Genomic DNA, 27,055 nt, shown 5'->3' on the forward strand with positions numbered 1-27,055 from the left:
TTCATTACACGGGGAACCTTCGAAAGACTCTTCCCACAATTGCCAACGTCGTTCTATTCCTTGCTGAGATTACAAATTCACATAATTGGGTGACGTAGATTTTTGGACATGAGATCAGCAGGGTTGTCGTTTGTGTGAACCTTGATAAGCTGCATGTGCTTATCATCAAGCACTTCACGCAAGAAGTGATATTTCACATCAATGTGCTTCGTCTTTGCATGAAACACTGGATTCTTGGCCAACATGATAGCACTCTGACCATCACAATGCAAAACCGGCATCTCACTAGTTATACCCAAATTTGCTAGTAGACGTGCAAGCCATAATGTGACAAGATATTCAGAAATCTTGTCAGACCATGCTCTTGGTGCTTGTTTTAAGCCATACAAGGCTTTCTTCAACCTGCAAACATGCTCGGGGTGACCCACATCCTCATATCCAGGTGGCTGCAACATATACACCTCTTCTTGCAAATCCCCATGCAAGAATGCATTCTTTACATCCATCTGATGTAAAGACCATTGCTTTGACACAGCCACTGCTATCACAACTCTCACCGTTGCCATCTTGGCAACTGGGCTGAAAGTTTCCTCATAATCAATCCCATATGTCTGCGCATATTCTTTGGCTACCAATCTAGCCTTGTACCTGTTTATGCTTCCATCGCTGTTATGTTTAACTTTGTACACCCACTTGCATCCAATGGCTTTCTTGCCTTCAGGCAATTGCACTAAATCCCAAGTCTCAATGCATGTGGGCTCAACAACCTGCACAACCTTTGCCATATATGCATAGTGATGTGCCACATAACCATCATAGGTAAATCTCTGCACAGGATTTTTCACTCTCCCAGATCTTTGCAGCTTTTCATTCATGGCTTCCATAGCCTTCTTTACACCAGGTGTTCTCATAGCTGGGATCCCAAGCTCCTCATCAAGGCTCATATCTGAGCCACTAGACTCTCCATCAACATGAGAATGCCCTGCAGAAATGTCAGGCATACCAAGGGGCTCAACCACTTTCTTTTTTCCTTTACGTGATGTACTAATCACATTTACAGGACTGGTATTATGACGCAGCCTGCCACTCCATGGTCTTTCAATAGACCCACTAGATGAGGACTCTCCTGGTCCACTCAAAGACTGTGATTGCTGACCTGCATTTTGTGCAACCACACTTCCACTCACATCAGCCCCAACAGCTTCTTTTTCAGCAACATACCAGCTGCTCATCTCATCAAAGACAACATCCCTGCTTACCCTCAACTCACGTGTAGCAGGGTTATAACACCTGTATCCCTTTTGCTCAAGGGAGTATCCAATAAACACACATTTTTCAGCTTTTGGATCCAGCTTAGTTCTCAGCTCATCTGGCACATGCACATATGCAATGCATCCAAAGACTTTTAGATGAGACAAATATGGTTTTTTGCCAGTAAACCTCTCCTCTGGAGTTACATCATGTATGGCTACAGAGTTGGAGTCCTGTTCATGATGTATACTGCTGTAGAAACAGCCTCAGCCCAATAGCAATGCGGCATATTCTTTTCTTCCATCAATGCTCGCGCAATCTCTGCAATGTGCCTGTTTTTTCGCTCAGCAACTCCATTTTGCTGTGGAGTGTATCTGCATGTAAACTGTCTCCGAATACCATTCTTCTTCAAAAATTCAGAGAACTCATTGGAGAAGTACTCTCCCCCTCCATCTGACCTTAGGCACTTTACATATTTCCCTGTTTGCTTTTCAACCAAAACTCTGAAATTCTGAAAGTGAGTGAACACCTCACTCTTCTTCTTCATGAAATATACCCACACTTTCCTTGTGTGGTCATCAATGAAAGTCACATAATACCTGTAGCCTCCCATAGATATGGTCTTCGTAGGACCCCATACATCTGAATGCACAACATCTAGTGCATTTCTGCTCACATATCTGTTACGTGGAAACACATGCTTTGTTTGCTTCCCAAATTGGCATGCTTCACATATTTTCTACATACCTTCCACTTTAAATTTTGGCAGCCCTGTCAGAATTCCTTTTGTCTGCATAGACTTCAATCTCTGCACATTTACATGTCCAATCCTTTTATGCCAAATGTCTGTGTCTGCAACACTTCCTGAACCATTTGCAAACATCGCAGCACTCATTTCAGGCATGTCTACATTTAATGTAAACATTCTGCCCACTCTGTTGCCTTTTGCAACCAACCTGCACTTGTCTTTGAAATCTTCAACATAACACCCATCAGGGTTAAACCTAACCTGCAAACCCTGCTCAATCATCTGGCCAACTGAAACCAGATTCTTTGTTATGTTCGGTACATGAAGTACATCTGCAAGGTACTTCACTTTGCCATCCTGCATAGACAATGGCACATCTCCAACGTGGGCAATTGGATGAGCAGTGTCATCCCCTGTTTCCACAAAACCTGGTCTTTTCGGGTTTTTCATCTCCTTGAACCACTCCCCATGACTCGTCATGTGGTTCGAAGCGCCTGAATCCACATATCATACATTATCTTTTTGTGCTGCATCAACATTTTCAGACATGGCATTCACGACATGCTGCATAACAAACAACCTTTCATTATCCTCATTATTTCTACTTGAGGATGCATAGTTATTTTGCTGCACTTTCCCATTTTGCATGTCAGTCTGCTTCTTATAACATTCTGCCTGCACATGTCCAGGCTTACCACAATAATAGCATTCACGTGCATCATTATATTGCCTTTGCCAATTTCCACGGCCTCTTTGACTCCCCCTGCCTCTGAATTTGCCTCTTCCACCTGCGTGTTGTTGTTGTTGTTGATTCTGGGACTGTTGTTGCTGCTGCTGCTGCTGCTGGCCATAATTCTGATTACCTGTTCGGCCACCTCCTTGACCGCGTCCACGGCCTCCTCTACCTCGTCCTCTTCCTGAACTCGTGTAGAAGGCCTGTTGCTCTGAACTGTTTTTGCTTTGTGAAGGCTGTTGGTCTTCACCCAAGCTCTTCTCTTCGATAATCAGCATAGACACCAAATCTGTAAAGTTGGGAATGTTTTCCCGAGTCTGAAGAATGGACGTCTTGAACGCCTTGTATTGTGGCCCGAGACCACGTAGACAGACTTCCACCTTGTCATCATCATCTACTGACACACTAATAGATGCAAGGGATTCCACAATACCCTTTATCTTCAGCGCATAGTCATTCATCACAGACATGCTCTTTTTCTCCACAGTATGAAGTTCATTCTTCAAGTGTATCTTACGTGCCTTGGTATTTGTTTCATAGAGCTTTACCAAGGTGTCCCACGCCTCCTTGGGGGACTTGGCATCCTGAATGTGCCCAATCATGGTGTCCTGTGTATGCTAATGGAGAGCCAATACATAACCTTCCTGGCTCCTTGGTTCCAGTCTTTAAACTCTTTCACATCTGCAGTAGTCGAATTTATATCCGGTATCTCCGATGCCTCTTCATGCTCACCTTCTATGTAGTCCCAATAGCCTTTTCCCATCAGGAAATTCGTCAACCTAAACCTCCAATCATGGAAGTTATTCTTATCCAGCTTCTCAGCCACAATCTGTGTTATGCCATCATTAGACATCTTGCCAAACACACAATTTCACCAGAAACTGCACTCTGGTTTTTCTGCACAACCTGCAGTATTTTCTGCACAGCGGTACTGTAGTACTCTCAAATGTCACAACCAGGGACTTCAATGTGCATACATACACCCAATGGCAAACTGTAGACCTCTTTGCAGCACCCACAGTGTCTGCACAGTCAATCTGTCTTCCTGCAGTTCTTAAAACAGGGTTCTGCAGAGAATCGATGACTTACCCGCAGTGCTCGAAATCGCCTGCTTTTTGAAAAACGGAGGTCCAGACGCGCCCGAAACGCGTTTTTGGCACAGAAAATTTTGTCCGAAGAGGACAATATGATTGCCCTATAGCTTTACTCCCGCGAAGAAAGCTCCTCAATCAGAGATCGTTGCCGGTGCCTGCCGTAGAGCTCCCGACAAGGGTGTAGTCACCACCACAAATAGGGAAGAGTAGTTGAAGCTCTTACCCTCGTACCGCTTCCTGTGGTTCCCTTGCTTGCAGCTCAGCCCTTAGCACAAACTAGGCTCTGATACCATGAAAAGATGCAGGGGGGAAGAGAGCTTGAGCTCTTGCAAGCACACACACACACTCACAAAACCCTAATAGAGAACACACAAGGTGAGAGGCTGAAAATCTTCTTCTTCTCTACTCAACACTCTAATACCACATATACAAGAATAAGAGTACACATAATATGAAAGGTACTCAACCAATACATACACGGGTTCTCTATACCCGACTAAATGAGCTGGCACTATAACTATGCTAGTCTCTAGAATGGCTGTCACACAGCCTGTCATCCCACTGGCCGCATATCACCCAAGATCTCACCAACCATGCCAGTGGTGTAAGTGTGGGGCCTACCCCCAGGCGGGTCATCAGTGTCCCGCCTCACTAGAAGAGCTCGATATCTCAACATTGAATTCATTGAGATGGTCGGACATAGGTGTCCCTTCCTCCATCTTCAAATCCACTAATTGCTTAAGCCAATAGGCCTGTGAGGCTGCACTCTTCTGGTCATAGAGTTCTCGTAGCTTCTTCCATATGCCATAACTAGTCTGCTCTTTGTGAACATTGAAGTATACGTTCTTCGATAATGTCAGCATAATGGTAGACCAAGCTAATTCGTCTAGCTCCTCCCATACGCCTGCCTCCATTTCCTTTGGCTTCACACCCTTCAGCTTGATGGGCTTGATTTGCTTCTTTTGCACAAGAACATTATAACAGTTCTCAACCCAGAAATGGTGTTGGTGCCATCCAACTTCTCTATGTTGAACAAGGTCTCTTGCGACAAAGAAGATGCCATTTCTGACTAGCAAATCAAATCAAATCACCAGAATCTGGAAAAATTTCGACAGAGTCTCCCCTATAAAACTGACCTGTGAACACAAAACAGATGTGTACTAATCAATAAAAGGCTGATAGTTTGTCAAAAGACTCACAAAATAGAATATAAATGGCTGTCATCACTGAACACTTAATCTCCTCTAGAAAACTCTCTCTGTCCACTGTGTCAACTGCATACGTTCTTAATTTCTCTTGTTCTCTCTTGCTCGTTGTTTGGTATACCTCAAATTAATAGAAGGCTGTGAGAAGGGCACCATTAAGGGAAGAAAACCCCAATGCTACTTCTTTTTTATGCTTGTGGGGGTTAGAAGATGTCGTCTCCCAATGTGTATATCTTCTTGTGCCCTTCTAACCCCCACAAGCTTTTTGATGCTTGTGGGGAGAAGGGCACAATGTCTCCCAACTCAAGTTCTAACTATATCATCTTCATCTCCTCAATGAGGAGATGAAGATGATATAGTTAGAACTTGAGTTGGGATACATTGTGCTTTCTAGGGGTACTAATAATGCGGAGGACAAGATTGACATGGGGGAGTGTGTCAAGCTTATGAAGAAAGATAAGATTATCCAAGAGGAGATAATCATAGAGTTTTATAAACTAGATAAAGAAAAGTAGTGTCAAAATTGGATAGAGCTGGTGGCCTTGTAAAATATCAATGATATTTTCTATCAAGTGCTACAAACAAAGTGTGATTCATGGATAAATGCCAAGTTGCAGGTTGGAAAGGCAAAGCCCTAGTTTTCATTACAAGAAAAGGAATACATACGACGGATTATCAATGTCAACAAAGATAACATGACCATAAAACAATATCCTTGGCACCCTTTTATCCTATAAAATAATAGTGTGTTGAATGGCCCTAGAGACATTCTATCATGTACCCTTTTTTTCAATAGAACAATAGGGTGATGAATGGTCCTAGGGCTATCCTACAGTGCACATTATTGTTCTATTTTAGCACAAAATGGTTTAAGATGGATCTATGACTATTTATTATGCTCAATGTTATCCTACCTATAGAAAGATGTTTTGGGGATGCCATGCATCCCATACCATGCCCTACCGCATACAACTTTTCCATTGAATATAAAATTATATTTTCGTGTACCCATATTGTCAATGCGGCATGATGACTCCAAAACATCATAAACATAGTTGGTATATTCTTCCAAACGTAACCCCCAGAAGTGCCCGCAATTGGTGTACTGCATCTCTATCAGCATATTGACAACACTTTGTAGGACAACAATCAATTGTAGCAACAAGTAAAACTGATTCCATTGAGGTTCTCAAGTTTGAAGCTTTGAGAGCAAGAATTATAGGCCTTCTATTGATCATACTGATTTAACCCAATGGTCTCAACGTCTTTAGGTGCAGTTGATGTGCCCTCTTTTTGTTTGTGACCTAGGTTTAGCTCAACTTGAACTTGCTTCCCATTCCTAAGTCTCATCATTGTTTTCTTGAATTTCTTGGCAAATCTTCTCTCTCGTTTGTTTGGTTTTCATTTTTTTAATTCATCTTCTGAGAGAGTTTCATCTGATGCGTCATAGAATTCCATTCTCATTTCCTCAGCACCAAGCTGCTTGTCATTTAACTCTTTGGCCTTGTATTCATCCTTAATGTCCTCAATAGAAGAGATCTCCATTGTGATCAGCATAAGTGAAGCTTTTAGATTCTCACTGCTTGTACTTTCGTACCATATCCTCGAGCGCGAAGAATTTGCTCCAGGTCCTTCTAAGATGATCTGCTCATCTTGTAACTGCCACTAGTGATGTCAGACTCTTCCATCTCTTGAATCACTTGAACCATTCTCATAGACATGATGTCATAACCCTCTTTGTCACAATGTTTGATAGCATGGACATTCGCGCACACATCTAAGGTAGCAAGAATATCATGCCAACCATGAGGCTCTAACTCATGTTCTGGAAACGGCTCTGGTATGTAGTCTAATGAGCTTGAAGTGTCAGCTCCATCACTACCTTCATTCATTCCACACAACCATAATGGCTTTCCTTGTACTAGCCATGACGGCATGGATTCGTCTTGAGCTACAGTGGAAATCATATCCTTGACCGGCATATTAATCACATCCTTGAAGGAATGATCTCTCAAATCAATGCGAGTAGTGGCACTTGGTGGCTGACATAGGTAGATGTAGTTATAGCCCCAGTCTTGAAATTGACGCATGAATGGGTGACCTAGGATGATTTCATAGTTGGGCTTCCTTCCAAAATCCACAACCGCAAAGGTGTGTTCATACTCTATCCCACATGAAGTCACAACTACCTGCTCAAGTAAGCCGATAGGAGATTCAATGAGTCCATCTGCTAACTGAAGCTTCATTCGTGTCTTTCTCAAGGCTGGTTTGCCCCAAGATTCCCATATTTGCCTGGTAGCTATTACGCCTACCCCACTATCCAATATGGCCAAACTCTTGACTCCATTGAATTCAACAGGTAGAGTGGTATTGCCATCCTCACCTTCATAGTAGTTTCCTACTTTGTTAATGGGAACTGGCTCATACTTCACTCTCTTTGTCATCTGATTATCCTTCAATGTTTCTTTTATTGTCACACCAGATGAGATGTTTGTATTTCCATCTTGGTCAAGCATCTTACAACTTCCTACCATAACTCTGGCTTCACTTTAAAAGCACATCTACTGTGCTGCCAATGATAGCGTTACTTTTACTGGTGTGGAAAGCAATGCTTACCTGTAGATTGGCAGTATTTAGGACATTTGGACTTGGGTGGTATTGCGTAGGAACCTTCCTAATGTCCTTATCACTATCATCATCTCCCAAGAAAGAAGGTAATTCTTTCATGGTCGAAGCCTCGACTTGAGGATGGTCCTGCAACCCCGTACCTAGATTCTATCTCAAATCAGCTTGTTCTTTATCTAGGTCTATTTCCGTGATAGGTGCTTTTCCTTTATTTTCTTTTTTCGCATTCTTCTCCTTGATTTCATCCCAAAGAGTTTTCATCGAGTCTTCTTCAGTTTCCTTTGGAAAACTATGGTACGAATGTTACGTTTCGTTTTGTAGGCTCAGCACCTTCGGGTGCTTTCTCTTTTGTCTCAACTATTTGTTTGTTTGCCCGTCTTCTTCTTCTTCTGGTTTTTTGTGATTCTCCCGTTTTGTTTTCTTCCCCAGAGACAAGATTCCCTGAACCACTAGGCACTTGTCCCCTTTCCGATTTTGTTTGTATATGGTCCTCTATTGACCCCTGTTTGTCCATTTGTTTCCCCAATAGAGCTTGTGTACCCTCGATCATCTTCTGAAAGATTTCTAAATGTTTTGTTTCAAGCACTGGATCTGGGTAAGCTCTGAATCTCTCCTCATTGGTCTGGTTAGTAGGTCTCAGTCTTGCTTCATAGGCATCTAGCATAGCTTTTAAAGGCTCTAGCACTTTATCCCGCTAAGACCGATCCACCCTCACGTTGTCCTTTAATTTCTAGGGATTTCTCTTTTTCCTTGACCTCAATGTCAGTTTTAGCTTTTTCTTCACAACTTCTTTTTGCAGCAGAGGCTCTTCTTTGTCTACGTGCTTTCCACAAGTTTCGCGAAGTCTTTTCAGATTTTCTTTCCTTGCTTGTCTGCAATTCAGTATTCTTTTGAGCCTGAGTTCACTGGTGCGATTTCTTCACTTTCGTTTCCACTGGTTGATGGTAAGACTTCCACTATGTTTAGCGTAGCCTTTCCTTTCTTGTCCGGACTCAATGGACATTCGAAAAATAAGTGCTTGATTCCACACTCAAGACAATAACGAGCAAGAGCTGGTACAAAAGAAGAGACATTAGCAGGCCTTGGTTGTCGTGGGTACGGGCAATCCTTTACCAAATGGTCTCCCGTACAGTTGTAACAAGGTCCTAATGGTGCATTAGGAGCTCGTTTTGGATCCATTGGCATTGGTGATCTTGCCTAACCTGCTATGAACATCAACGTGTTATAGTCCATACTAAACTATCCTTCTTGATGACTTATTGTTGGTGTTGGTGTTGGCGTCGACGCTGAACTGAGCATCCTCCACCAATCCAAACTTTCATCTTCTTGAGTCATTGAATGTTCTTCGGCATATGGCATTACAGGCACTATAGCTCTTTCATGGTTATCATCTTCTTCATGACCTATGATCCGCACAGGTGTAGTCTTAGGCAATGGAGGCTGTCTATCCACCAGTACAATACTGGTCGATCGCCTTCCATCCCTGCATTGACTGCATTCCCCATCGCTTGGGCTCTTAAATCACGAATTCTATTATAGCAGTCTTCTGTTGTATAGTTGCCCCATCTTTTATCAAAATCACACCATAGAGCAGGTCGAGCATCCGGTTTGTTCATTCCTGGACTCTTAGGCAAACACTGGGATGTAGGGTGATCACCCCCACAATGTCCACAGTTATACCTTCTATCCATACGTCTTTGCTCTATCGCCCTTGGCGGTCCATACAACTGCTGCATTTTCTCCATGACTCCTTTCATTATTTCCCCGATTTGTGAATCAATGGATGAGGTGCTACTGCCAGCTTTTGAGCTCGTAGGCTCCTTTGACTCTCCACGATCACAATTGTCATCATAATCCGATTGCATCATAAATGCATTGACTCAGATTTTTGTGATGTTTCATGTACAATGCTGCATGAAGTTCCTTATCCAACAAGCCCTCTAAGAAGATTGACACTAACCTTTCTTGACTTGGTATCTCCTCTTCCAGGACATCTCGACGACATATATTGTCGCAATCGGTTGCACAATCTCTTACCGACTCATCTGAATTCTGCTTGAACCCAAGGATCTGTGAAAGCACATTATGCTTTAGCTCTGTTTTCCAAAAGGCTGCTACGAAGTCCTTTTCAAGCGCTTTGTACATATGATAGTAGGATAGGTCCAATGTCTGAAACCATGACAGCGCACGACCTTCCAACGTTAGTCCAAAGCCTTCCACCTTGGTGTGGAGATCATGAACTTGCTCGTCGGCTCTGGCCACCACTGGTTTAAAGCTTGCCACGTGATCGTAGGATCACCTGAACCATTAAATTTCTTGACCCACTTTAGCTGGTCTAACCTTCCTCAATTCAAACGTTACTCGTCCTGGAGCAAAGGCGCTTGCTTCCTCCCTGGGATTTGAGAACTTGTCTATGGGTCTGAACAAACCACTGGGCCTCGTTGGCACCTCATGTGCTAGTGACCCTTCTTTTCCTAGCTCAAAGGTTGAATGATATCTAGGCTCTGATAGTAGCGGTGCACTTGGTATCGTTCTTGCTTCACTTCTCTCATGAGCTCTTGAGCTTGCGACTTCCGAGACATGATTGTGCAACCTAGAACCTCCCATTCGATCTTTAGATCCTTCTTTGGTCTGGTGACTCCCTTCAAGTCCCAAATGTATAGCAACCTTTGGTGCTAATTTTGGTATAGGCAATCCATGCCATGTCAATCCTTGTGCAGTGCGTTGATCCATAAATTCAAAGATAACTTCGAATTTGTCCACGATGATTGGCAATAAGCGCATGGTCTGCACTCCTTGTAAATACACATATAAGACTTTGTCTTCTTGGATTGTGCTTGTATCTGGATTTCTCGTGAAATAACAGGTCTTTGTATCATCCGTCTCCTTAAAGTACAAGGCGATGCTTGGATCGCCCACTAGCACTCTTTGTGTCCTTATAATGTTTAAGAGTTTCAATTCATCGGAATCCCCATATGGTGGTTTTTCCTCCTTGATTCCCTTTACCGTTTGCCCCCATTTGTCACAACTCTCTGGATCCTTCACCACTACGTAGCGCACACCCTCCTGACCCATATACAAGTCTCCCTGGTAATTAACCCATGGAGCTACATCAAAAGCAGTCGGATGGTCTCCAATCTTTACTACCATCGGTTCATCGGATCTCTGTAAAGCGGTGCTTCATGAGCATTCATTTTGGCATACACCAGCCTTTTGTTGAATGCCATGGAAAAGTCCTACATGTCGGCGGAGTGAGTTTCTGAAGCCATACTAGAGGTTGTGACTCTGACAATGTCTCGACCTCAACTATAGGCTCTCAAATACGGTGAGTGTTGGTAACACTCTCCTCACTAGACTTAAGACTCGCGCTCGACGCTTGATCTTTTCCCCGTGATTTATACCAGTTTCCTGATCTCAAATACATTCAAGAAAAGAGTACAGCCACTTACTAGGATAATTCGCAGCTCCCTCTTCTCAGGTTGCTCTTTGTCTGCAAATGATTACCTGAGACCAACGAATCGGATCAGTCTCTAGCTGTGCTTCTAGGCTACTTGTTCTAGACTTTCTAGTCCTAAAGAAGCAACAAAACTTGACCAGTTTTATACACTTGTATACTAGCTATTGAGTGCTACTAGACTACTCTAGTCTATTACTAACTTCTATACACACAGGCACTCTAACGCTCAGCAAAAACACTCAAAATTGTGCATTTTAGTTAGGTTGTTAGACGTTTTCTAGCAATTTGGATGCCCAAAACTAGTCCAAATGAGATGAAACTTCACCCCTAGGCTAATTAAGGCATGCCCAACACATTGGTAAGGTCAAATCAGCTGTTCCAGCACTTTTGACACAGCTCATCTGTAACTTTTTGTAAGGTTCCTCCCTTCAAAAATGGGAGAAACACTTAAGATAGTCCACAAAGTCTTATCTTGGGAAAAATTTCCTATTCATCGACACCTTGACCCTGTAGAGATTCAAGGATACGATTTATAGGCATGACCTAGCTCTATCCCGCAAGGAAAGCGTGAATTTTCTAAACATCAAATCACCCATAGGGCAATTGATCATAAATTGGGCAACTACTAGGCTTGATTTCTAGAGACAACGCTTTTTTCCTCATCTTATACAAGGCACAGCTGCTGACCTAGTCTTCTAGAATAAAGTTGCCCAAGAACCTAATTATCTAGCGTAGGGCTTTCACTTAATCTGTTGGAAAGCTACCCGACTAATCGGGTCCACCCATCCGTAGGATGGTGCCGTCGGGGCATTCCATCCTCCCACTTTCCACCCTACTCACGCATCAATTTGTTTTCTAATTAATCCTACCACACTGTTTGACATAAATAAACATATTCCTTAATTAAGACCCTTTTTCACAAGGTTCGTTAAAACAACCTTTTTACACAATGCAATCATACCAAAGACAAGATATATTTATATAAAAAGTTTATACATGAACCAATTCCATACAAGCCAAACCGGCTCTCTTATTCCGCTGGTGAGGACTCAAGCCGGCATGTCGCCCTCTCAGGCTCCATCGCTTGATCCTCCCGCCCCTCAGAGGGATGTCTGCACACTAGGGTGGGCTTATTTACCGCACTAGCCTGGGCCCTCAGAACTAGGCAGCCTCATAATCTCTCACCTCAATCGGCGATCCTTATTCTCCCAATGGTATGAGGGATACCTTGGGCCATTCCCGGGCTTTGCTAACGACGCCGCCCGACTACACAAGCACAGAACGGAGTTAGCGTTGAAGCCAAAAAAAATCTTGAATTCTAAAGATAACAACTTCAATGCAATTTATTAAATATAGCATTCACAATTCGTGAAGATAACAATTTCAACGCAATTTATCGAATACAGCATCACATAATTCGTAATTTCATACAATTTTTATGTCATCATTTTAAAAGGAAAAGATACCATTCATTAACACTAATTTAAGAAAAATCTCTTCTTTTAAAAATTAACCAAGCTAACCTGGCCACCATTTCCTTGAGGAGCTTGAAAAGGGAGGGCTGGAGCCGCATTGGGAGCATCTTCCCTCATCTCGTTATTACGCGCTCCTCTTGAGGCAATATTTTGGCGTCTCCGAGAAGAGGCTATCTTAGGCGTCGCCTTATAAAGCTCGCTGCTGCGATCGAAACGCTTCAGTCGGATCTGAATTCTGAGTTCGTTTGCTCACCGTATGAGCAAAAGAATATGGCGCACAAACCCTTTCTTAAGGCAAAAAACCTTTATTAAAGTCTACGCAAATGGGGGGGGATTGTGAGATGTCCTTAAGGGAAAAAACGTGGAGAGGGCTGGGAGGGGCTACTGGAAGTCTCTTCACATGGGGGGGGAGAAGAGTTAAGGACACTGCCTCCTAGCAAGAGGGGAATGGAGGAAAATTGGCCTATCTGAAAAGAGGCAAATGAGGGGGGTGTGAGAGGGTGGCTGCAAGGGGCGGCTGTACTACAGCAAGTACGCTGCATAGGGACAGACGGCGGTACGGATGACGGTACAACAAGGCATACGTAGCATAGAGATGCGTGCCGTCTGTGGAGCATCCCGGGGGTTTATATAGCTGAGGGGTGAGGGTACGGGTAGCGCTGCGCAAAGCAAGGGGACGAAAGGACGATGTACCATCAAAGGCTATGGATCAGTGGCCTGCATGGGTCTAGGGGAAAGGTACGATGTCAGTTGTCCGGGAAAGGAGTGGTACGCATGTACCTTATCTGGTCTGAGGCAGCATGGGTGTCCACGTAGGGGTATGTGTGGACCATACAGTGGGCGGCCGTCCTTTGGTTCTTGGGCGGCCATCATACGGGCATCCTAGTAAGTGTGTACGGACCAAATTTTGGGGCGGGATACCCAAATTTGGGGCGCCACCTCGATTTGCGTGCCAGATCGCCTCGGGGGGCGATTTTTTTTTTTTGTCCGGGAGGTTCTCCTGGTCGTAGGGGTTTAGACCGTTCGTCAATCGGACGCCCGGTCGTGCATTTATTAAGGTTTAAAGGTCGCTGTTTTTTAACTAAAATGACTGAAATAAGATCCCTGTCTCCACCGCGTAACAGATTCGGATGCTAGCAGCGGAAGTAGCACATCTTGCGAGGGCAAGGTCCCACACTCGGGGCCTCGCCCACACGGATATCCGGACAAGAGACTAATCCGTCGGTTTATCCAAAACCAAACCCGGAAAAAACTTCCTTTACCCGGAAAGCACGGGCGATTCCACCAGGATAACTTTTATTCTAACGTAGTCAAGACCATTTCTGATCAAGCTGATCCGACTGTATCTATAAAGATACTTGGTCAGATCAAGGAAGAAACTTGCACTTGGATCATTGGGATCAACGCTTTTTTTCCCATCAAGAGGCACAACCGTTGATTCCTATCCATAGAACAATTACTATCCGGATTTACTTTATCTATCGTAGTAACAGAAATTGAGTCTCAATTTACGGATCCATCAGTCCAGCCTAACCACTGTAGTTGATTCCTATCCATAGAACAATTACTATTCGGATTTACTTTATCTATCGTAGTAACAGAAATTGAGTCTCGATTTACGGATCCATCCAGTCCCATGGGTTAGCCAACCTCCCAACCACTGTAGTGATGGGATCCAATTAGGAATTTGGTTAGGTTTTATTTCGGGTACCAAGGAAAAGAGTTCCAAGGCCCCCTAGCCGGAAGTTTCATGCACATAAAACTAGTCACACCACTTACACACCCAATATGAAATTGCCTTTTTCTCAGCATCAACTAACTTAAAAACAATCCTTTAATGAAACCATTATGTCACTGATGACAATCCTTGAATTCTCTGGTTGAATCCATATTTCCAATCATTCATTCATTTGGTGTACTTATGGCATCATTGGCAACCAGAACGCTCACCACCTGTTCACTCAGGGGCCTTTTCCATAGTTCCTAGCTCATAGTAACCGGCAATATATTCATATAATAGAATGGAATCTCCGTGGAAGATCAGCAAGATCAACCCACAGATCCATATAAAAGAGCCATGGACTCATCCGTTGTTGAGGACCAGCAAGGTCAATCAACTAGATCCATGCCCGGTTTCAGAAAACAACTTTTATTCCTTGTTCCAATATCTTCCACGACACACGTGTGGGTATCTTCGGCGACCCAGGCACCGTATGGTCAGCACCCTCTAGGATCCTTCGCAGGTGACCTAGCACTTCACTCATAGGCCGCTTCCTTGGTCCCTCATCCACCATACCGGAAGCTCACCATTTAAATCGAGACCTTCGTAGGTGACCTAGCGCTTCACTCATAGGCCGCTTCCTTGGTCCCTCATCCACCATACCGGAAGCTCACCATTTAAATCGAACCGAGGCTGGTCAAGACCTTGGCCAACCTTGCTATGCGAGACGTCCTCCATTGACTCTCCGTCACAGCAGTTGCAACTTTAACAGTTAGGTCTTCATGACCTTAATCCACAAGACGGTCAAAATGCTTTCCCAGCATTCTTGACATAAAACAGTCATTTACAAACAGTCACAAAATACAGTTTCTAAATCGAACTCTCGTCTTTCCACATTATCCCTCCTTAGTCCACATTACTTATTCCACATTCTATTCTCAATGTGTACTCATTCTCATCCATTTCCTCATATCGACGACACATTAATTCACATACACATTCACATTCACATCCATACATCTATACATCCACATCTACATGCATACATCCATACATCCATACATCCACATCTACATGCATACATCCATTTTCACATCCTCATTTATACATCCACATCCCATATCCATTCACATCTATACATCCACATCTACATCCACATACATGCATACATCACATTCGTATCTACATCCATACATCCACATCCACATCCACATCCACATTCACATTCACATCCATATATCCACATTCACATTCACATCCATATATCCACATCTACATGCATACATCCATTATCACGTCCTCATTCATATATCCACATCCACATACATACATACATCCACATCCACATTCACATCTATACATTCACATCCACATACATCCACATTTCCATTCACATCTATACATTCACATCTACATCCACATACATACATACATCCACATCCGCATTCCCATTCACATCTATATATCCACACACATACATACATCCACATCTACATCCACATTCACATCTACGGATATACATCTTCATGCATACATCCATTTTCACATTCATACATCCACACTCCCATTCATATAACCCCATATGCCTTCACATCTAATCTTTTACATCACATCCATTCTTGCCCTATCACAACCCATATACATCTTATCCTATCACATACACTTCTTACCTCATCTCATACACATCTTATCACATCTTAATTCATCTTATCACCTGCTAACTTATTTCATAAGCATCTTATCACCTCTTATCACATCTTATACACCTCTTATCACATCCTATCACATCTCATATCTATTTATAGAATACAAGAGAATTCTTATATTTGATATAAGATTTCTTTACACATTTATTTATGCATAAATTCCATTTAAGGAGATTAATACTTTCGAAGTAAAAATCAATCTTTTATGCATCTTCCTATGCATAAATTCATTTTAAATGAAAATGACACTTTTGAATTAAAATTCAATCTTTTATGCATCTTCTTATGCATAAATTTAATTTGGTAGGAATTACATTTTTAGAATAAAAGAATTTCTCTTATGCATCTAAGTTATGCATAAAATCCATTTATGATGAAAATCACACTTTTAGTATAAAAAGAATATCTTTTATGCATACCTCTATGCATGAAATCCAATATGATAAAAAAACACTTTTACAATAAAATAATCAACTTTTATGCATACCTCTATGCATGAAATTCAATTATGATAAAAGTTACACTTTTATAATAAAATAATCAACTTTTATGCATACCTCTATGCATGAAATTCAATATAATAAAAGACACACTTTTATAATAAAATAATCAACTTTTATGCATACCTCTATGCATGAAATTCAATATAATAAAAGTAACACTTTTGATATAAAAATTTATCCTTTATGCATACTTCTATGCATGAAAATAAAAATTGATAAAAGTAACACTTTTGATATAAAAATTTATCCTTTATGCATACTTCTATGCATGAAAATAAAAATTGATAAAAGTAACACTTTTGACATAAAAATTTATCCTTTATGTATAGTTCTATGCATGAAAATAAAAATTGATAAAAGTAACACTTTTGATATAAAAACTTATCCTTTATGCATAATATAAAAATTTAATTTCTCCATGATTATAATGAAATTCTTTCAATTAATCTAGGATGATAATTCCTAGAATATGGTAGGAAGTCCTCTTTTCATGCTTTGAATGAAATTATTTTATGTGTAAATTTTTATAAAATTTTGCCATAGCTCCGCTGCTATGATTGATAAATCTCAATTATTTTAAAAGATAAAGCTTATCTTTAAGGAAATGATTAGAATGATCCCTAATTGGATCATTAACCCATAATGGATTGAATAAAAAATAATCATGAAATACATAAACTAAAAGCATAGAAAAAAAAACCATTAATTTGGTCTCAAGCATAGATTAATCTTGGATTAAGAAAAAGCTTTATGAAAAGCTTCATTTGGATTGAGAATGGGTCATGAGTATGACCATTTCTTGAGTAGAGAGAGAGAAATTACATAAAAACCATTAGAATTAAGCATAAATAGAAATTTATGTAATTCTTTACTATCATTAATCAATTAACTTCAATAGCATTCATCAAATTATGTAACTCTTCACTATCATCAATTAACTTCAATAGCATTCAAAAGCCATTTCAATTAAGCTTCTCAAGCTTGAGAGGGGTTGAGAAGAGAGAAACATTGAGAAATTATAGAAAAGATCAAAATTCACCATTTACCTTACAAATTGCTTGATTCTTTGTTCACGGTAGAGGCCCCCAACCAATCAATTGGTTTAGTATGTTGATGGAGCCACCAATGGGGATTGAAGAAAGAGGAAAGTGTCAAAAACTAGTGAATTATTAATGAATTCACAGTTCTTGGCTTAGGTGGAGTAGGTAACAGTGCATAAAACACTACCATTTTTCAACAAGGGGGAGGCTTCTATTTATAGGAAAAATTGAGCTCCTAACCAAACAAACTGATTCTAGAATTTTCCAATTCAGTTTGGTCAATATTTGACCATTTTTAGGTCAGTTAAGTTAACTTTTTGGAACTAGACTTGAATGAGGAGAGAGGAGAGATGAAATATCTTAATTTTTATGAGTTTAAAACTCATTCAAGCATGTGAATTAGGCGCCTCATTGAAGGCCCTCCTCTTCCTTACAGATGTGTCAAAAATAGAATCATTACACCCAAAATATCTCATATTTTTATATTACTCATAGTTTCTTACTAATAAACGTTGTACATTTTCAACTCTTCATCTTATGTGAACATTGAAGGGACTCACCTTCCTTACCTAGGTGTCAAAATGGAATCATTATACCCAAAATATTTCATATTTTTAATATTGCTCATAGTTTCTTACTAATAAACCTTGTACATAGTCAACTCTTCATCTTATGTGAGCATTTACTCATTTTTGGGTATCTTCTTTTACAAAATTGGATTTATCTCCTCCCCACACATGGATTGATCCTATTGGCCCACAGAAACCTTAATTGGACCACCATAATCCAAAATTTTTTGAAAATCTAGACCCTTAGGCTAAGGTCTTTTATACCCATTTCCAATTAATTCTAGTTGCACATTGGAAAGTTCTTTTTGAATTTCTGATTCAGGGGAATTCATTTTAATAATATGAGAAATTTTTCTATCTAAAAATATTCAAAATTTGAATATTCTCTCTCTAGGTTAAAATAGTTAGAAATAAGATCTTTTATATTTCTGAAGAGGGGATTGATTTACAGGGAAAGATGTTGGACATCTTGAGAGGCTGGGGAGGAATCTTACATTCTCTCCCACTTGAAAAACGCGAGATGCCCTCATCTCGCAAATTGGGGGTAATTTCGCAAGATGCACGAATATGAGACTAAGAGAAAATTTAGTTAAGATTAACCACCAAGAAAAGTCTCAAGGAGAGCAAGACTCAATACAAGAACAAAATTCCAACTTTATTCACTCTTGGAACATATACAGTAAAGATAGAAGAACTCTTTACACTTCCATAAGTCCGTCCATCATATGGTCACAAAAGCAATACTTACAAGCTGCGCACGTATAAGGTAACTCATCTATGGGAATAATTCAGCTGGTTATTGCCGCACCTACCTCAGTGGTATGAGGTGATCTAACAAAAGGACCTCTGAGAGGCAAGCCAAAAACGGGGTAAAGGCATATCTTCTGATGAGGAAGAAAACACGCCAGTAAGAAGACCCGCTCAGAAAACCCAATATGCCTTGATCTCATCATGCAATACTATCGGGGACCCAAACCCAAAGCTTCAATAACCATAGCCAAGCGGACATTGTTGCGAAAGTGCTGCTGACCCCACGGTGTTACCCTAGTTATGTCTTGATAGGTCCGCCATTTGGTCTGAGCTATAGAAGTTCCCAAGTGAGGGAAAAGTGAGCGCTCATACAGTTCTATAAAATCCTTCTTCACACAGACTCGCTTGCGTCTTGAAGGTGAGAAATCATCATGGATAAAACTAATTCCTTTTGCCAAGCCATGAAGGAGATTAAGAAAGAAAGGAGATCGATGGAAGTAAGATTACTGTGGGCGACAAGTAAAAGTTACGACTTATATAAAGGAAGGAACTAGCGTAACCTAGAAGCCAACGGTATCTTGCCACTGAAGTTTTATCGTCTTTCCATGATTTGGGTTTGGCACATATTTCTATAGGAGGCATTAAGAACTTTGAGATGAGGAGATAAAAGAAGTTCGTAGGCTAAGTCACCTACTTTCTTTGGTCCACAATATCTGGGGGATAACTACTTATACTCCCCTAGAGATAAAGAAATTCTTTTGGTTCGTATTCAAAATGAAGACCATAACTGCTTCTTTGAATTCTCTGACTATCCTCTTCTTATCTGTATATTGTTTTTGTCGATCCTGGGCAGCGTTTATATCTTTATGAATTGCCTGCATCTGTTGCTCTAAGTCGCCAAGCATTTGACTGGTCATCTCGACCCTAATCAATGGGTTGGACCTAGTTTAAGCAATCTTGTCCGAGACGGACCCTGATTAGACCCTAAAGGAATTGGTCTCTGAATTTGGGTTCTAGACTTCCCTGTGCCCTTTTCATGGTAGGAGTCGGGCAGTCTTTTAATTGATGCCAGAACCTTGGCATCCAAAACACCGATTCTCACTTCTGAACTCATTGTTCTGAATCCTTAAAATAGGTGGGCTCCTGATAAGGTATTCTGGGAAAAGTGTCTTCCCTTTTTAAACAGAATCTTTCTTTTATTTTAGAGAGGGAATAATTTTAAGATCAGAAAGGGAGATTCACTACTACATATTAGCCTAATACCGGGGCTTGTACCGGCGCTATTTAACGGGGTCTAAAAAAGCCTCGTCATCGGTATAAGCGCCGGTATAAGCGCCGGTATCGCAGCGTCGGTATAACTGTCGGGTAGTAATACCGGCGCATATAACGGCGCCTATACCGACGCTGACCGGGGGTAATACCGACGCTTAAACCGGCCCCTATACCGGTACATATACCGACGGATAAACCGGCGTCTATACCGGATTATATACCGAGGTGTAAACCGGCATCTATAACAATGTATATACCGACGCTGATACCGGGGCATATACCGACGCTGTAGCAGAAATTTTTTTTTGGGCAGAATAGTGCTGCCTGGCTGTTGCCTAGCTGCCTGCAATGAGCAGGATCAACAACAGCAAACAGACAGCACCATTCTGTCTACAATAGAGCACAAAAACAACCGTGCTCGTTTGCATATTTTCCTGATCGACAAACAAGAAATTAAATTAAACATTAATACTCAAGAATGTTTTGCTCATATTTCATTAGTTTGAAGGTCATCTTACATCATGGTAATGCCTCCCAATTGACGGTCTCTCCTTCTTCTTCAAGCATCTCAAACAAGGCCACAAGGCCATGTTTGTGAGCGTACTTCTCCTCTCGCCTGCTTGGTGGGCGATTCATGGCCAACTCCTGCACACACGATTAACAATTATAACTTTTAAAAAATCAACATTTAGCCCACATACATACATTTAAATAAATAAAATTGCTACAAACACTTACGAATTCATGGCGCATGGTTTCGTAACCACCACTCCCGAGATGAGAAGCCCCTACTGTTTGGAGTCTTGCCCTTGCCGCCTCTCTTTGTTGTTGAAACCTGTCTGGTGTCTCGGTGAGCTCCTGAGCAATGGCTGCCCACTCCCTGTCATCTAGCCAAACAGGTTTCTCCTTCCCCTCTCTGAATGCGTCCCTCGCCTCTGACCTACGATGCCCCATCAAAATGCGAGCTGTATACTGTATCCACTCATTAGAGACGACATTCATAGGGTCAGATGGCTGGAACTCTTGCTTTATCTTTGTGTTTATATAATTTTTCTTCCCCTTGTCTTGCTGATCCCATTTAGTCATGACAGAGTCATGAAACTGTATAGTGCACAATTGTCGAATGCGTGTCTTCATTGCCTTCCCTGCACTATCCATTATTGGTGCCCCATCCCTAATTGTGTAAATCTTGCTGTTGTCATGGTCATGTGCACCCCAGGGAGTGGAAGGTGACCCTATGGGTGTGCTATCAACAGATGAGAGCGAAGGACGATGCTCACGTGGTGGTGGTGTCACAGCATCTGTGGCACTACCACCACAACAACCTCCCCCTGAAGACCTACTACGTGAGCGCCGTCTATGTGAAGAGGTGGTAGATCGAGCTGTAACAGGAGTGGAAGGCTGTGTGGTATGAGGTGTGGGAGCTGCTGTCGTACCCACGGGTGTGGGAACTGGCGTCGGGAATCCAGATGGTGAGGCAGATGTCCCTGCTCCAGAACCCCAATAACTCTGAGCCATGGCTCTCTGCTCTGGAGTCATGGACGAAAGAAAACCATATAACTGCTGGGGACTCATGCCCTGCGGTGTAGGATTAAATGAGAAATCTGGACTATAGTCGTAGGGCGGTGAGTCACCCATGGCCTGTTGGACAAAAAACCATATGACAAACTTGTACGGAATGAAAATTACACGGTAAACAATGAATGAAAGAACCATAAGATAAACATTAACAATGATAAACAACATTGGTAAAACTATATCAACTTGCTCCTACAGTAGTGATTATGATGGTAAACATAAACAATGGTAAACAATGAATGGACCTTCAATGTCATAAAACCATTACAAATATGTCATAACTATTTGCATAATCATTAAGATACATCATTTTATAAATCATTATCTATTCTATCATCCTCATTAAGATCAGTAGCCCCAAAGAGATCTATGTCTATGTACATTTCAGCATCCTCATCATTAAAAGTCCCTTGATGAAGGATGTCTTCATCATCTATGTCTTCTTCCTCAACTTGTTTTTCAGCTTCCTTGGTTTGCACCTCTTCATTTGGATCTTGCTCTAGTTCCTTCTCTTCATTTGCTTGCTCCTCTTCATTGTTGATATCGGCTTGTTCTTGCTGCTCTCCATTACCCTGTGCATCCACATCACCTTGTTGTAGCTCAAATTCTTCAAAAATTTGCTTACTGCGGGGGGCGACTTGAACCACAAACAGCCAGCGTGGATCTTTTGGATCCGCTTTAAAGACAACCTGCTCACAATGCTCTGGGCGCACAAAAGTATCTTGCTGATCGGTCCATACCTTTGTGGAGTCCACTTGGATGAGGCCACTCTTGTCTCTACGTACAGTTGCATGTGGCCCATTCATGATTACCTTGAACCACTTCACATCAAAGATAAACAACTCAAAACTTCTGAAGCCAACCTTCAATATATCTTGAATGGTTCCAAAGTAATCAAGCATTCCAGTAATTGTGTTATCATCACTTGCACTTGCACGACTTTCTTGAACAAACTGTGCTGTGACACCACAATCAAAGGTTGCTCTTCTTTGGTCTATTCGTTCTACTCGAAAATGACGTCCATGTGACCAAAACGCCCCATATTTGTGATACTACAAATAGCACAAAAAGTTTGTTGATGGAGAATATTCTTACTCCTGTATACCTCGAAGGCTGGGGGAGGAATCTTACATTCTACCCCACTTAAAAAGTGCGAGATGACCTCATCTCGCAAAGTAGAGGACAACTCTTTTTCTTAAGATTCAATTTATTCTGGGGTCCCTTATATTCTGGTCAACCCAATAGAATACGGGGATAAATATCCCTTATATAGAACTCATCATTAAATAACAATTCATTCAGATCATATCATTCATATCTTTAACACGATAATGGTCCATTCAGATCATATCATTCATATCTTTAACACGATAATGGTCCATTAGACCGAAAAATTTCCTTCTGAACATTCCTCCACGGGAATTTCAGTTAAGCAAGTTCTCAATTTGTCATCCCTTAACTTGATCTACCGTGTCAAGTATTAACAGTAGCAATTTGACAGCACAATTCACTAATCTCATAGTGATTTGCTGAAATCATTATCATCACTTATCATCACAGGGACTCGTCCCAATCATCCACATTGTGGTTTCGCTCAGCTTATTACATTTCAACCCATTTTCAGGGATCATCATTTTTTCAATCAGAATCCAAATCAATTCATCAGTTCCCAAACAAAATTAAAAATCATATCAACCACATTCGAATTCATCAACTGGATAGCATTAATGCTTATAATTTCAAGTCTTAGCTTTACTCGTATATACTGCCGGTAAAGAGCTGCAGTTATACCCTCGGTATATACGGGTAGTCATGATACTTGGAACTATAAGATAGATACCATCATGTCTAGGCCTCAAGCAAGTCAGGGTTCCATACAATTGCGGTACTTCCATATGAAAACCCAATTACTAAATTACGAATTTTTCAGTTTGAATATCAAATTGTATGAATTATATCACACAATTACAACCTTTTTGTGTTTCTTGATAAATTTTTGACATATTTGGCTTCTCAGTTGATCTTTATTAGCCAATTGCTCTGATGATTGTATCCTGTGATGTCAAAATACTCTTCCAAGGCTTCCACCCATTTTTCCACAGCCTCGCCCAGGTTCTCTCCTTCTCCTTTGAAGGGTCCTGGCTGAGTCCTATGAAGAGCCTTGCGAACATCAAGGCTCGTCATCTTCAGAGACAGGGTCTGGCTGACGACCAGGGTCTGGCTAACGACCAGGGTTTCCTCGTTTCATGATTCTGCCAAAATTTATATATTATTAAATTTTTATTTTGATATTATTCACGAGATCCTAAGACTTAAGAGTTCGGAAAACAATTTCTTATACAAGACAAGATCTTAATGGAGATCTATGACATATGTCCGATAACAGATTTTTTTTCTTTATCATCAGCAGCAGATTGTCCGCCGTAAACAATCATTTATACAACACGAAAACATTTCTTTATTATATAAAAGTTGCAATATGTACATAGAGCAACTCGGCTCTGAGTTCAAAATCTCCACGGGAGACATATAAGAGGACGTACTGGGCCATAGTCATGCCCTGTTACATAAGTTCTCTAACTGCGAAGGGAGCTATTATTTTCTCCTTAGGGATAAATCGACTAAGGAGTCTATAAATTCGACATGAAAGTCTGAAATTTCGAGGCATCGAATGATATAGAATGACACCATGCACCATTTTCAGCTTTAACAGGATCATAGCCAATGAGAGATTCTGCCACAGCATTGTACGGCGGTCGCAAGGGGCATGGACATATTGCCCTGCAAACCACTTATGCTGTATTCTCTCCACTGGGGTAGGAAAATATAAATCCGTGAAATGGCGTGCGAGTCTTGCTCGGCTTGTTTGAGTTGAAGCGGAAGAGATGAGATGTTCGAAGACGAACGCAGTCATATCTTGAGACTGGGTGAGGTCGAGAATACCAGAAGTAGGGAACTTCTATCTATAAAAAAAAATTCTTTGATTAAAAATTCTTCATTAAAGAGGCTTACGGAATGAAAATACATTATGAAAAATGCTTTTTTTGAATTTTTATTATCAATTTATGATAAGAATTTGCTTATCCGTATTAGTTTTAAACCTGCTCTGATACTAACTGTAAGATCCCTGTCCCCACCGCGTAACAGATTCGGATGCTAGCAGCGGAAGTAGCACATCTTGCGAGGGCAAGGTCCCACACTCGGGGCCTCGCCCACGGATATCCGGACAAGAGACTAATCCGTCGTTTTATCCAAAACCAAACCCGAAAAAAACTTCCTTTACCCGGAAAGCACGGGCGATTCCACCAGGATAACTTTTATTCTAACGTAGTCAAGACCATTTCTGATCAAGCTGATCCGACTGTATCTATAAAGATACTTGGTCAGATCAAGGAAGAAACTTGCACTTGGATCATTGGGATCAATGCTTTTTTCCCCATCAAGAGGCACAGCCGTTGATTCCTATCCATAGAACAATTACTATCCGAGATTTACTTTATCTATCGTAGTAACAGAAATTGAGTCTCGATTTATGGATCCATCAGTCCAGCCTAACCCCATCCAGTCCCATGGGTTAGCCAACCTCCCAACAACCACTGTAGTGATGGGATCCAATTAGGAATTTGGTTAGGTTTTGTCCCGGGTACCAAGGAAAAGAGTTCCAAGGCCCCCTAGCCGGAAGTTTCATGCACATAAAACTAGTCACACCACTTACACACCCAATATGAAATTGCCTTTTTCTCAGCATCAACTAACTTAAAAACAATCCTTTAATGAAACCATTATGTCACTGATGACAATCCTTGAATTCTCTGGTTGAATCCATATTTCCAATCATTCATTCATCGGTGTACTTATGGCATCACTGGAACCAGAACGCTCACCACCGGTTCACTCAGGGGCCTTTTCCATAGTTCTTAGCTCATAGTAACCGGCAATATATTCATATAACAGAATGGAATCTCCGTGGAAGATCAGCAAGATCAACCCACAGATCCATATAAAAGAGCCATGGACTCATCCGTTGAGGACCAGCAAGGTCAATCAACTAGATCCATGCCCAGTTTCAGAAAACAACTCTTATTCCTTGTTTCAATATCTTCCACGACGCACGTGTGGGTATCTTCGACGACCCAGAGCCCGAGCACCGTATGGTCAGCACCCTCTAGGATCCTTCGCAGGTCACCTAGCGCTAGGCCGCTTCCTTGGTCCCTCATCCACCGTACCGGAAGCTCACCATTTAAATCAAACCGAGGCTGGTCAAGACCTCGGTCGACCTTGCTATGCGAGACGTCCTCCATTGACTCTCTGTCTCAGCAGTTGCAACTTTAACAGTTAGGTCTTCATGACCTTAATCCACAAGACGGTCAAAATGCTTTCCCAGCATTCTTGACATAAAACAGTCATTTACAAACAATCATAAAATACAGTTTCTAAATCGAACTCTCATCTTTCCACATTATCCCTCCTTAGTCCACATTACTTATTCCACATTCCATTCAATGTGTACTCATTCTCATCCATTTTCTCATATCGACGACACATTAATTCACATACACATTCACATTCACATCCATACATCCACATCTACATGCATACATCCATTTTCACATCCTCATTTATACATCCACATCCCATATCCATTCACATCTATACATCCACATCTACATCCACATACATACATACATCCACATTCGTATCTACATCCATACATCCACATCCACATCCACATCCACATCCACATTCACATTCACATCCATATATCCACATCTACATGCATACATCTATTATCACGTCCTCATTCATATATCCACATCCACATACATACATACATCCACATCCACATTTCCATTCACATCTATACATTCACATCTACATCCACATACATACATACATCCACATCCGCATTCCCATTCACATCTATACATCCACACACATACATACATCCACATCTACATCCACATTCACTTCTACGCATATACATCTTCATGCATACATCCATTTTCACATTCATACATCCACACTCCCATTCATATAACCCCATATGCCTTCACATCTAATCTTTTACATCACATCCATTCTTGCCCTTTCACAACCCATATACATCTTATCCTATCACATACACTTCTTACCTCATCTCATACACATCTTATCACATCTTAATTCATCTTATCACCTGCTAACGTATTTCATAAGCATCTTATCACCTCTTATCACATCTTATACACCTCTTATCACATCCTATCACATCTCATACACCTCTTATCACATCCTATCACATCTCTTTAATACTTTCGAAGTAAAAATCAATCTTTTATGCATCTTCCTA

The sequence above is a fragment of the Cibotium barometz genome, chromosome 21, assembly GCF_041138505.1.
Source record: "Cibotium barometz isolate CiBa-2024 chromosome 21, ASM4113850v1, whole genome shotgun sequence".
Lineage (NCBI taxonomy): Eukaryota > Viridiplantae > Streptophyta > Polypodiopsida > Cyatheales > Cibotiaceae > Cibotium > Cibotium barometz.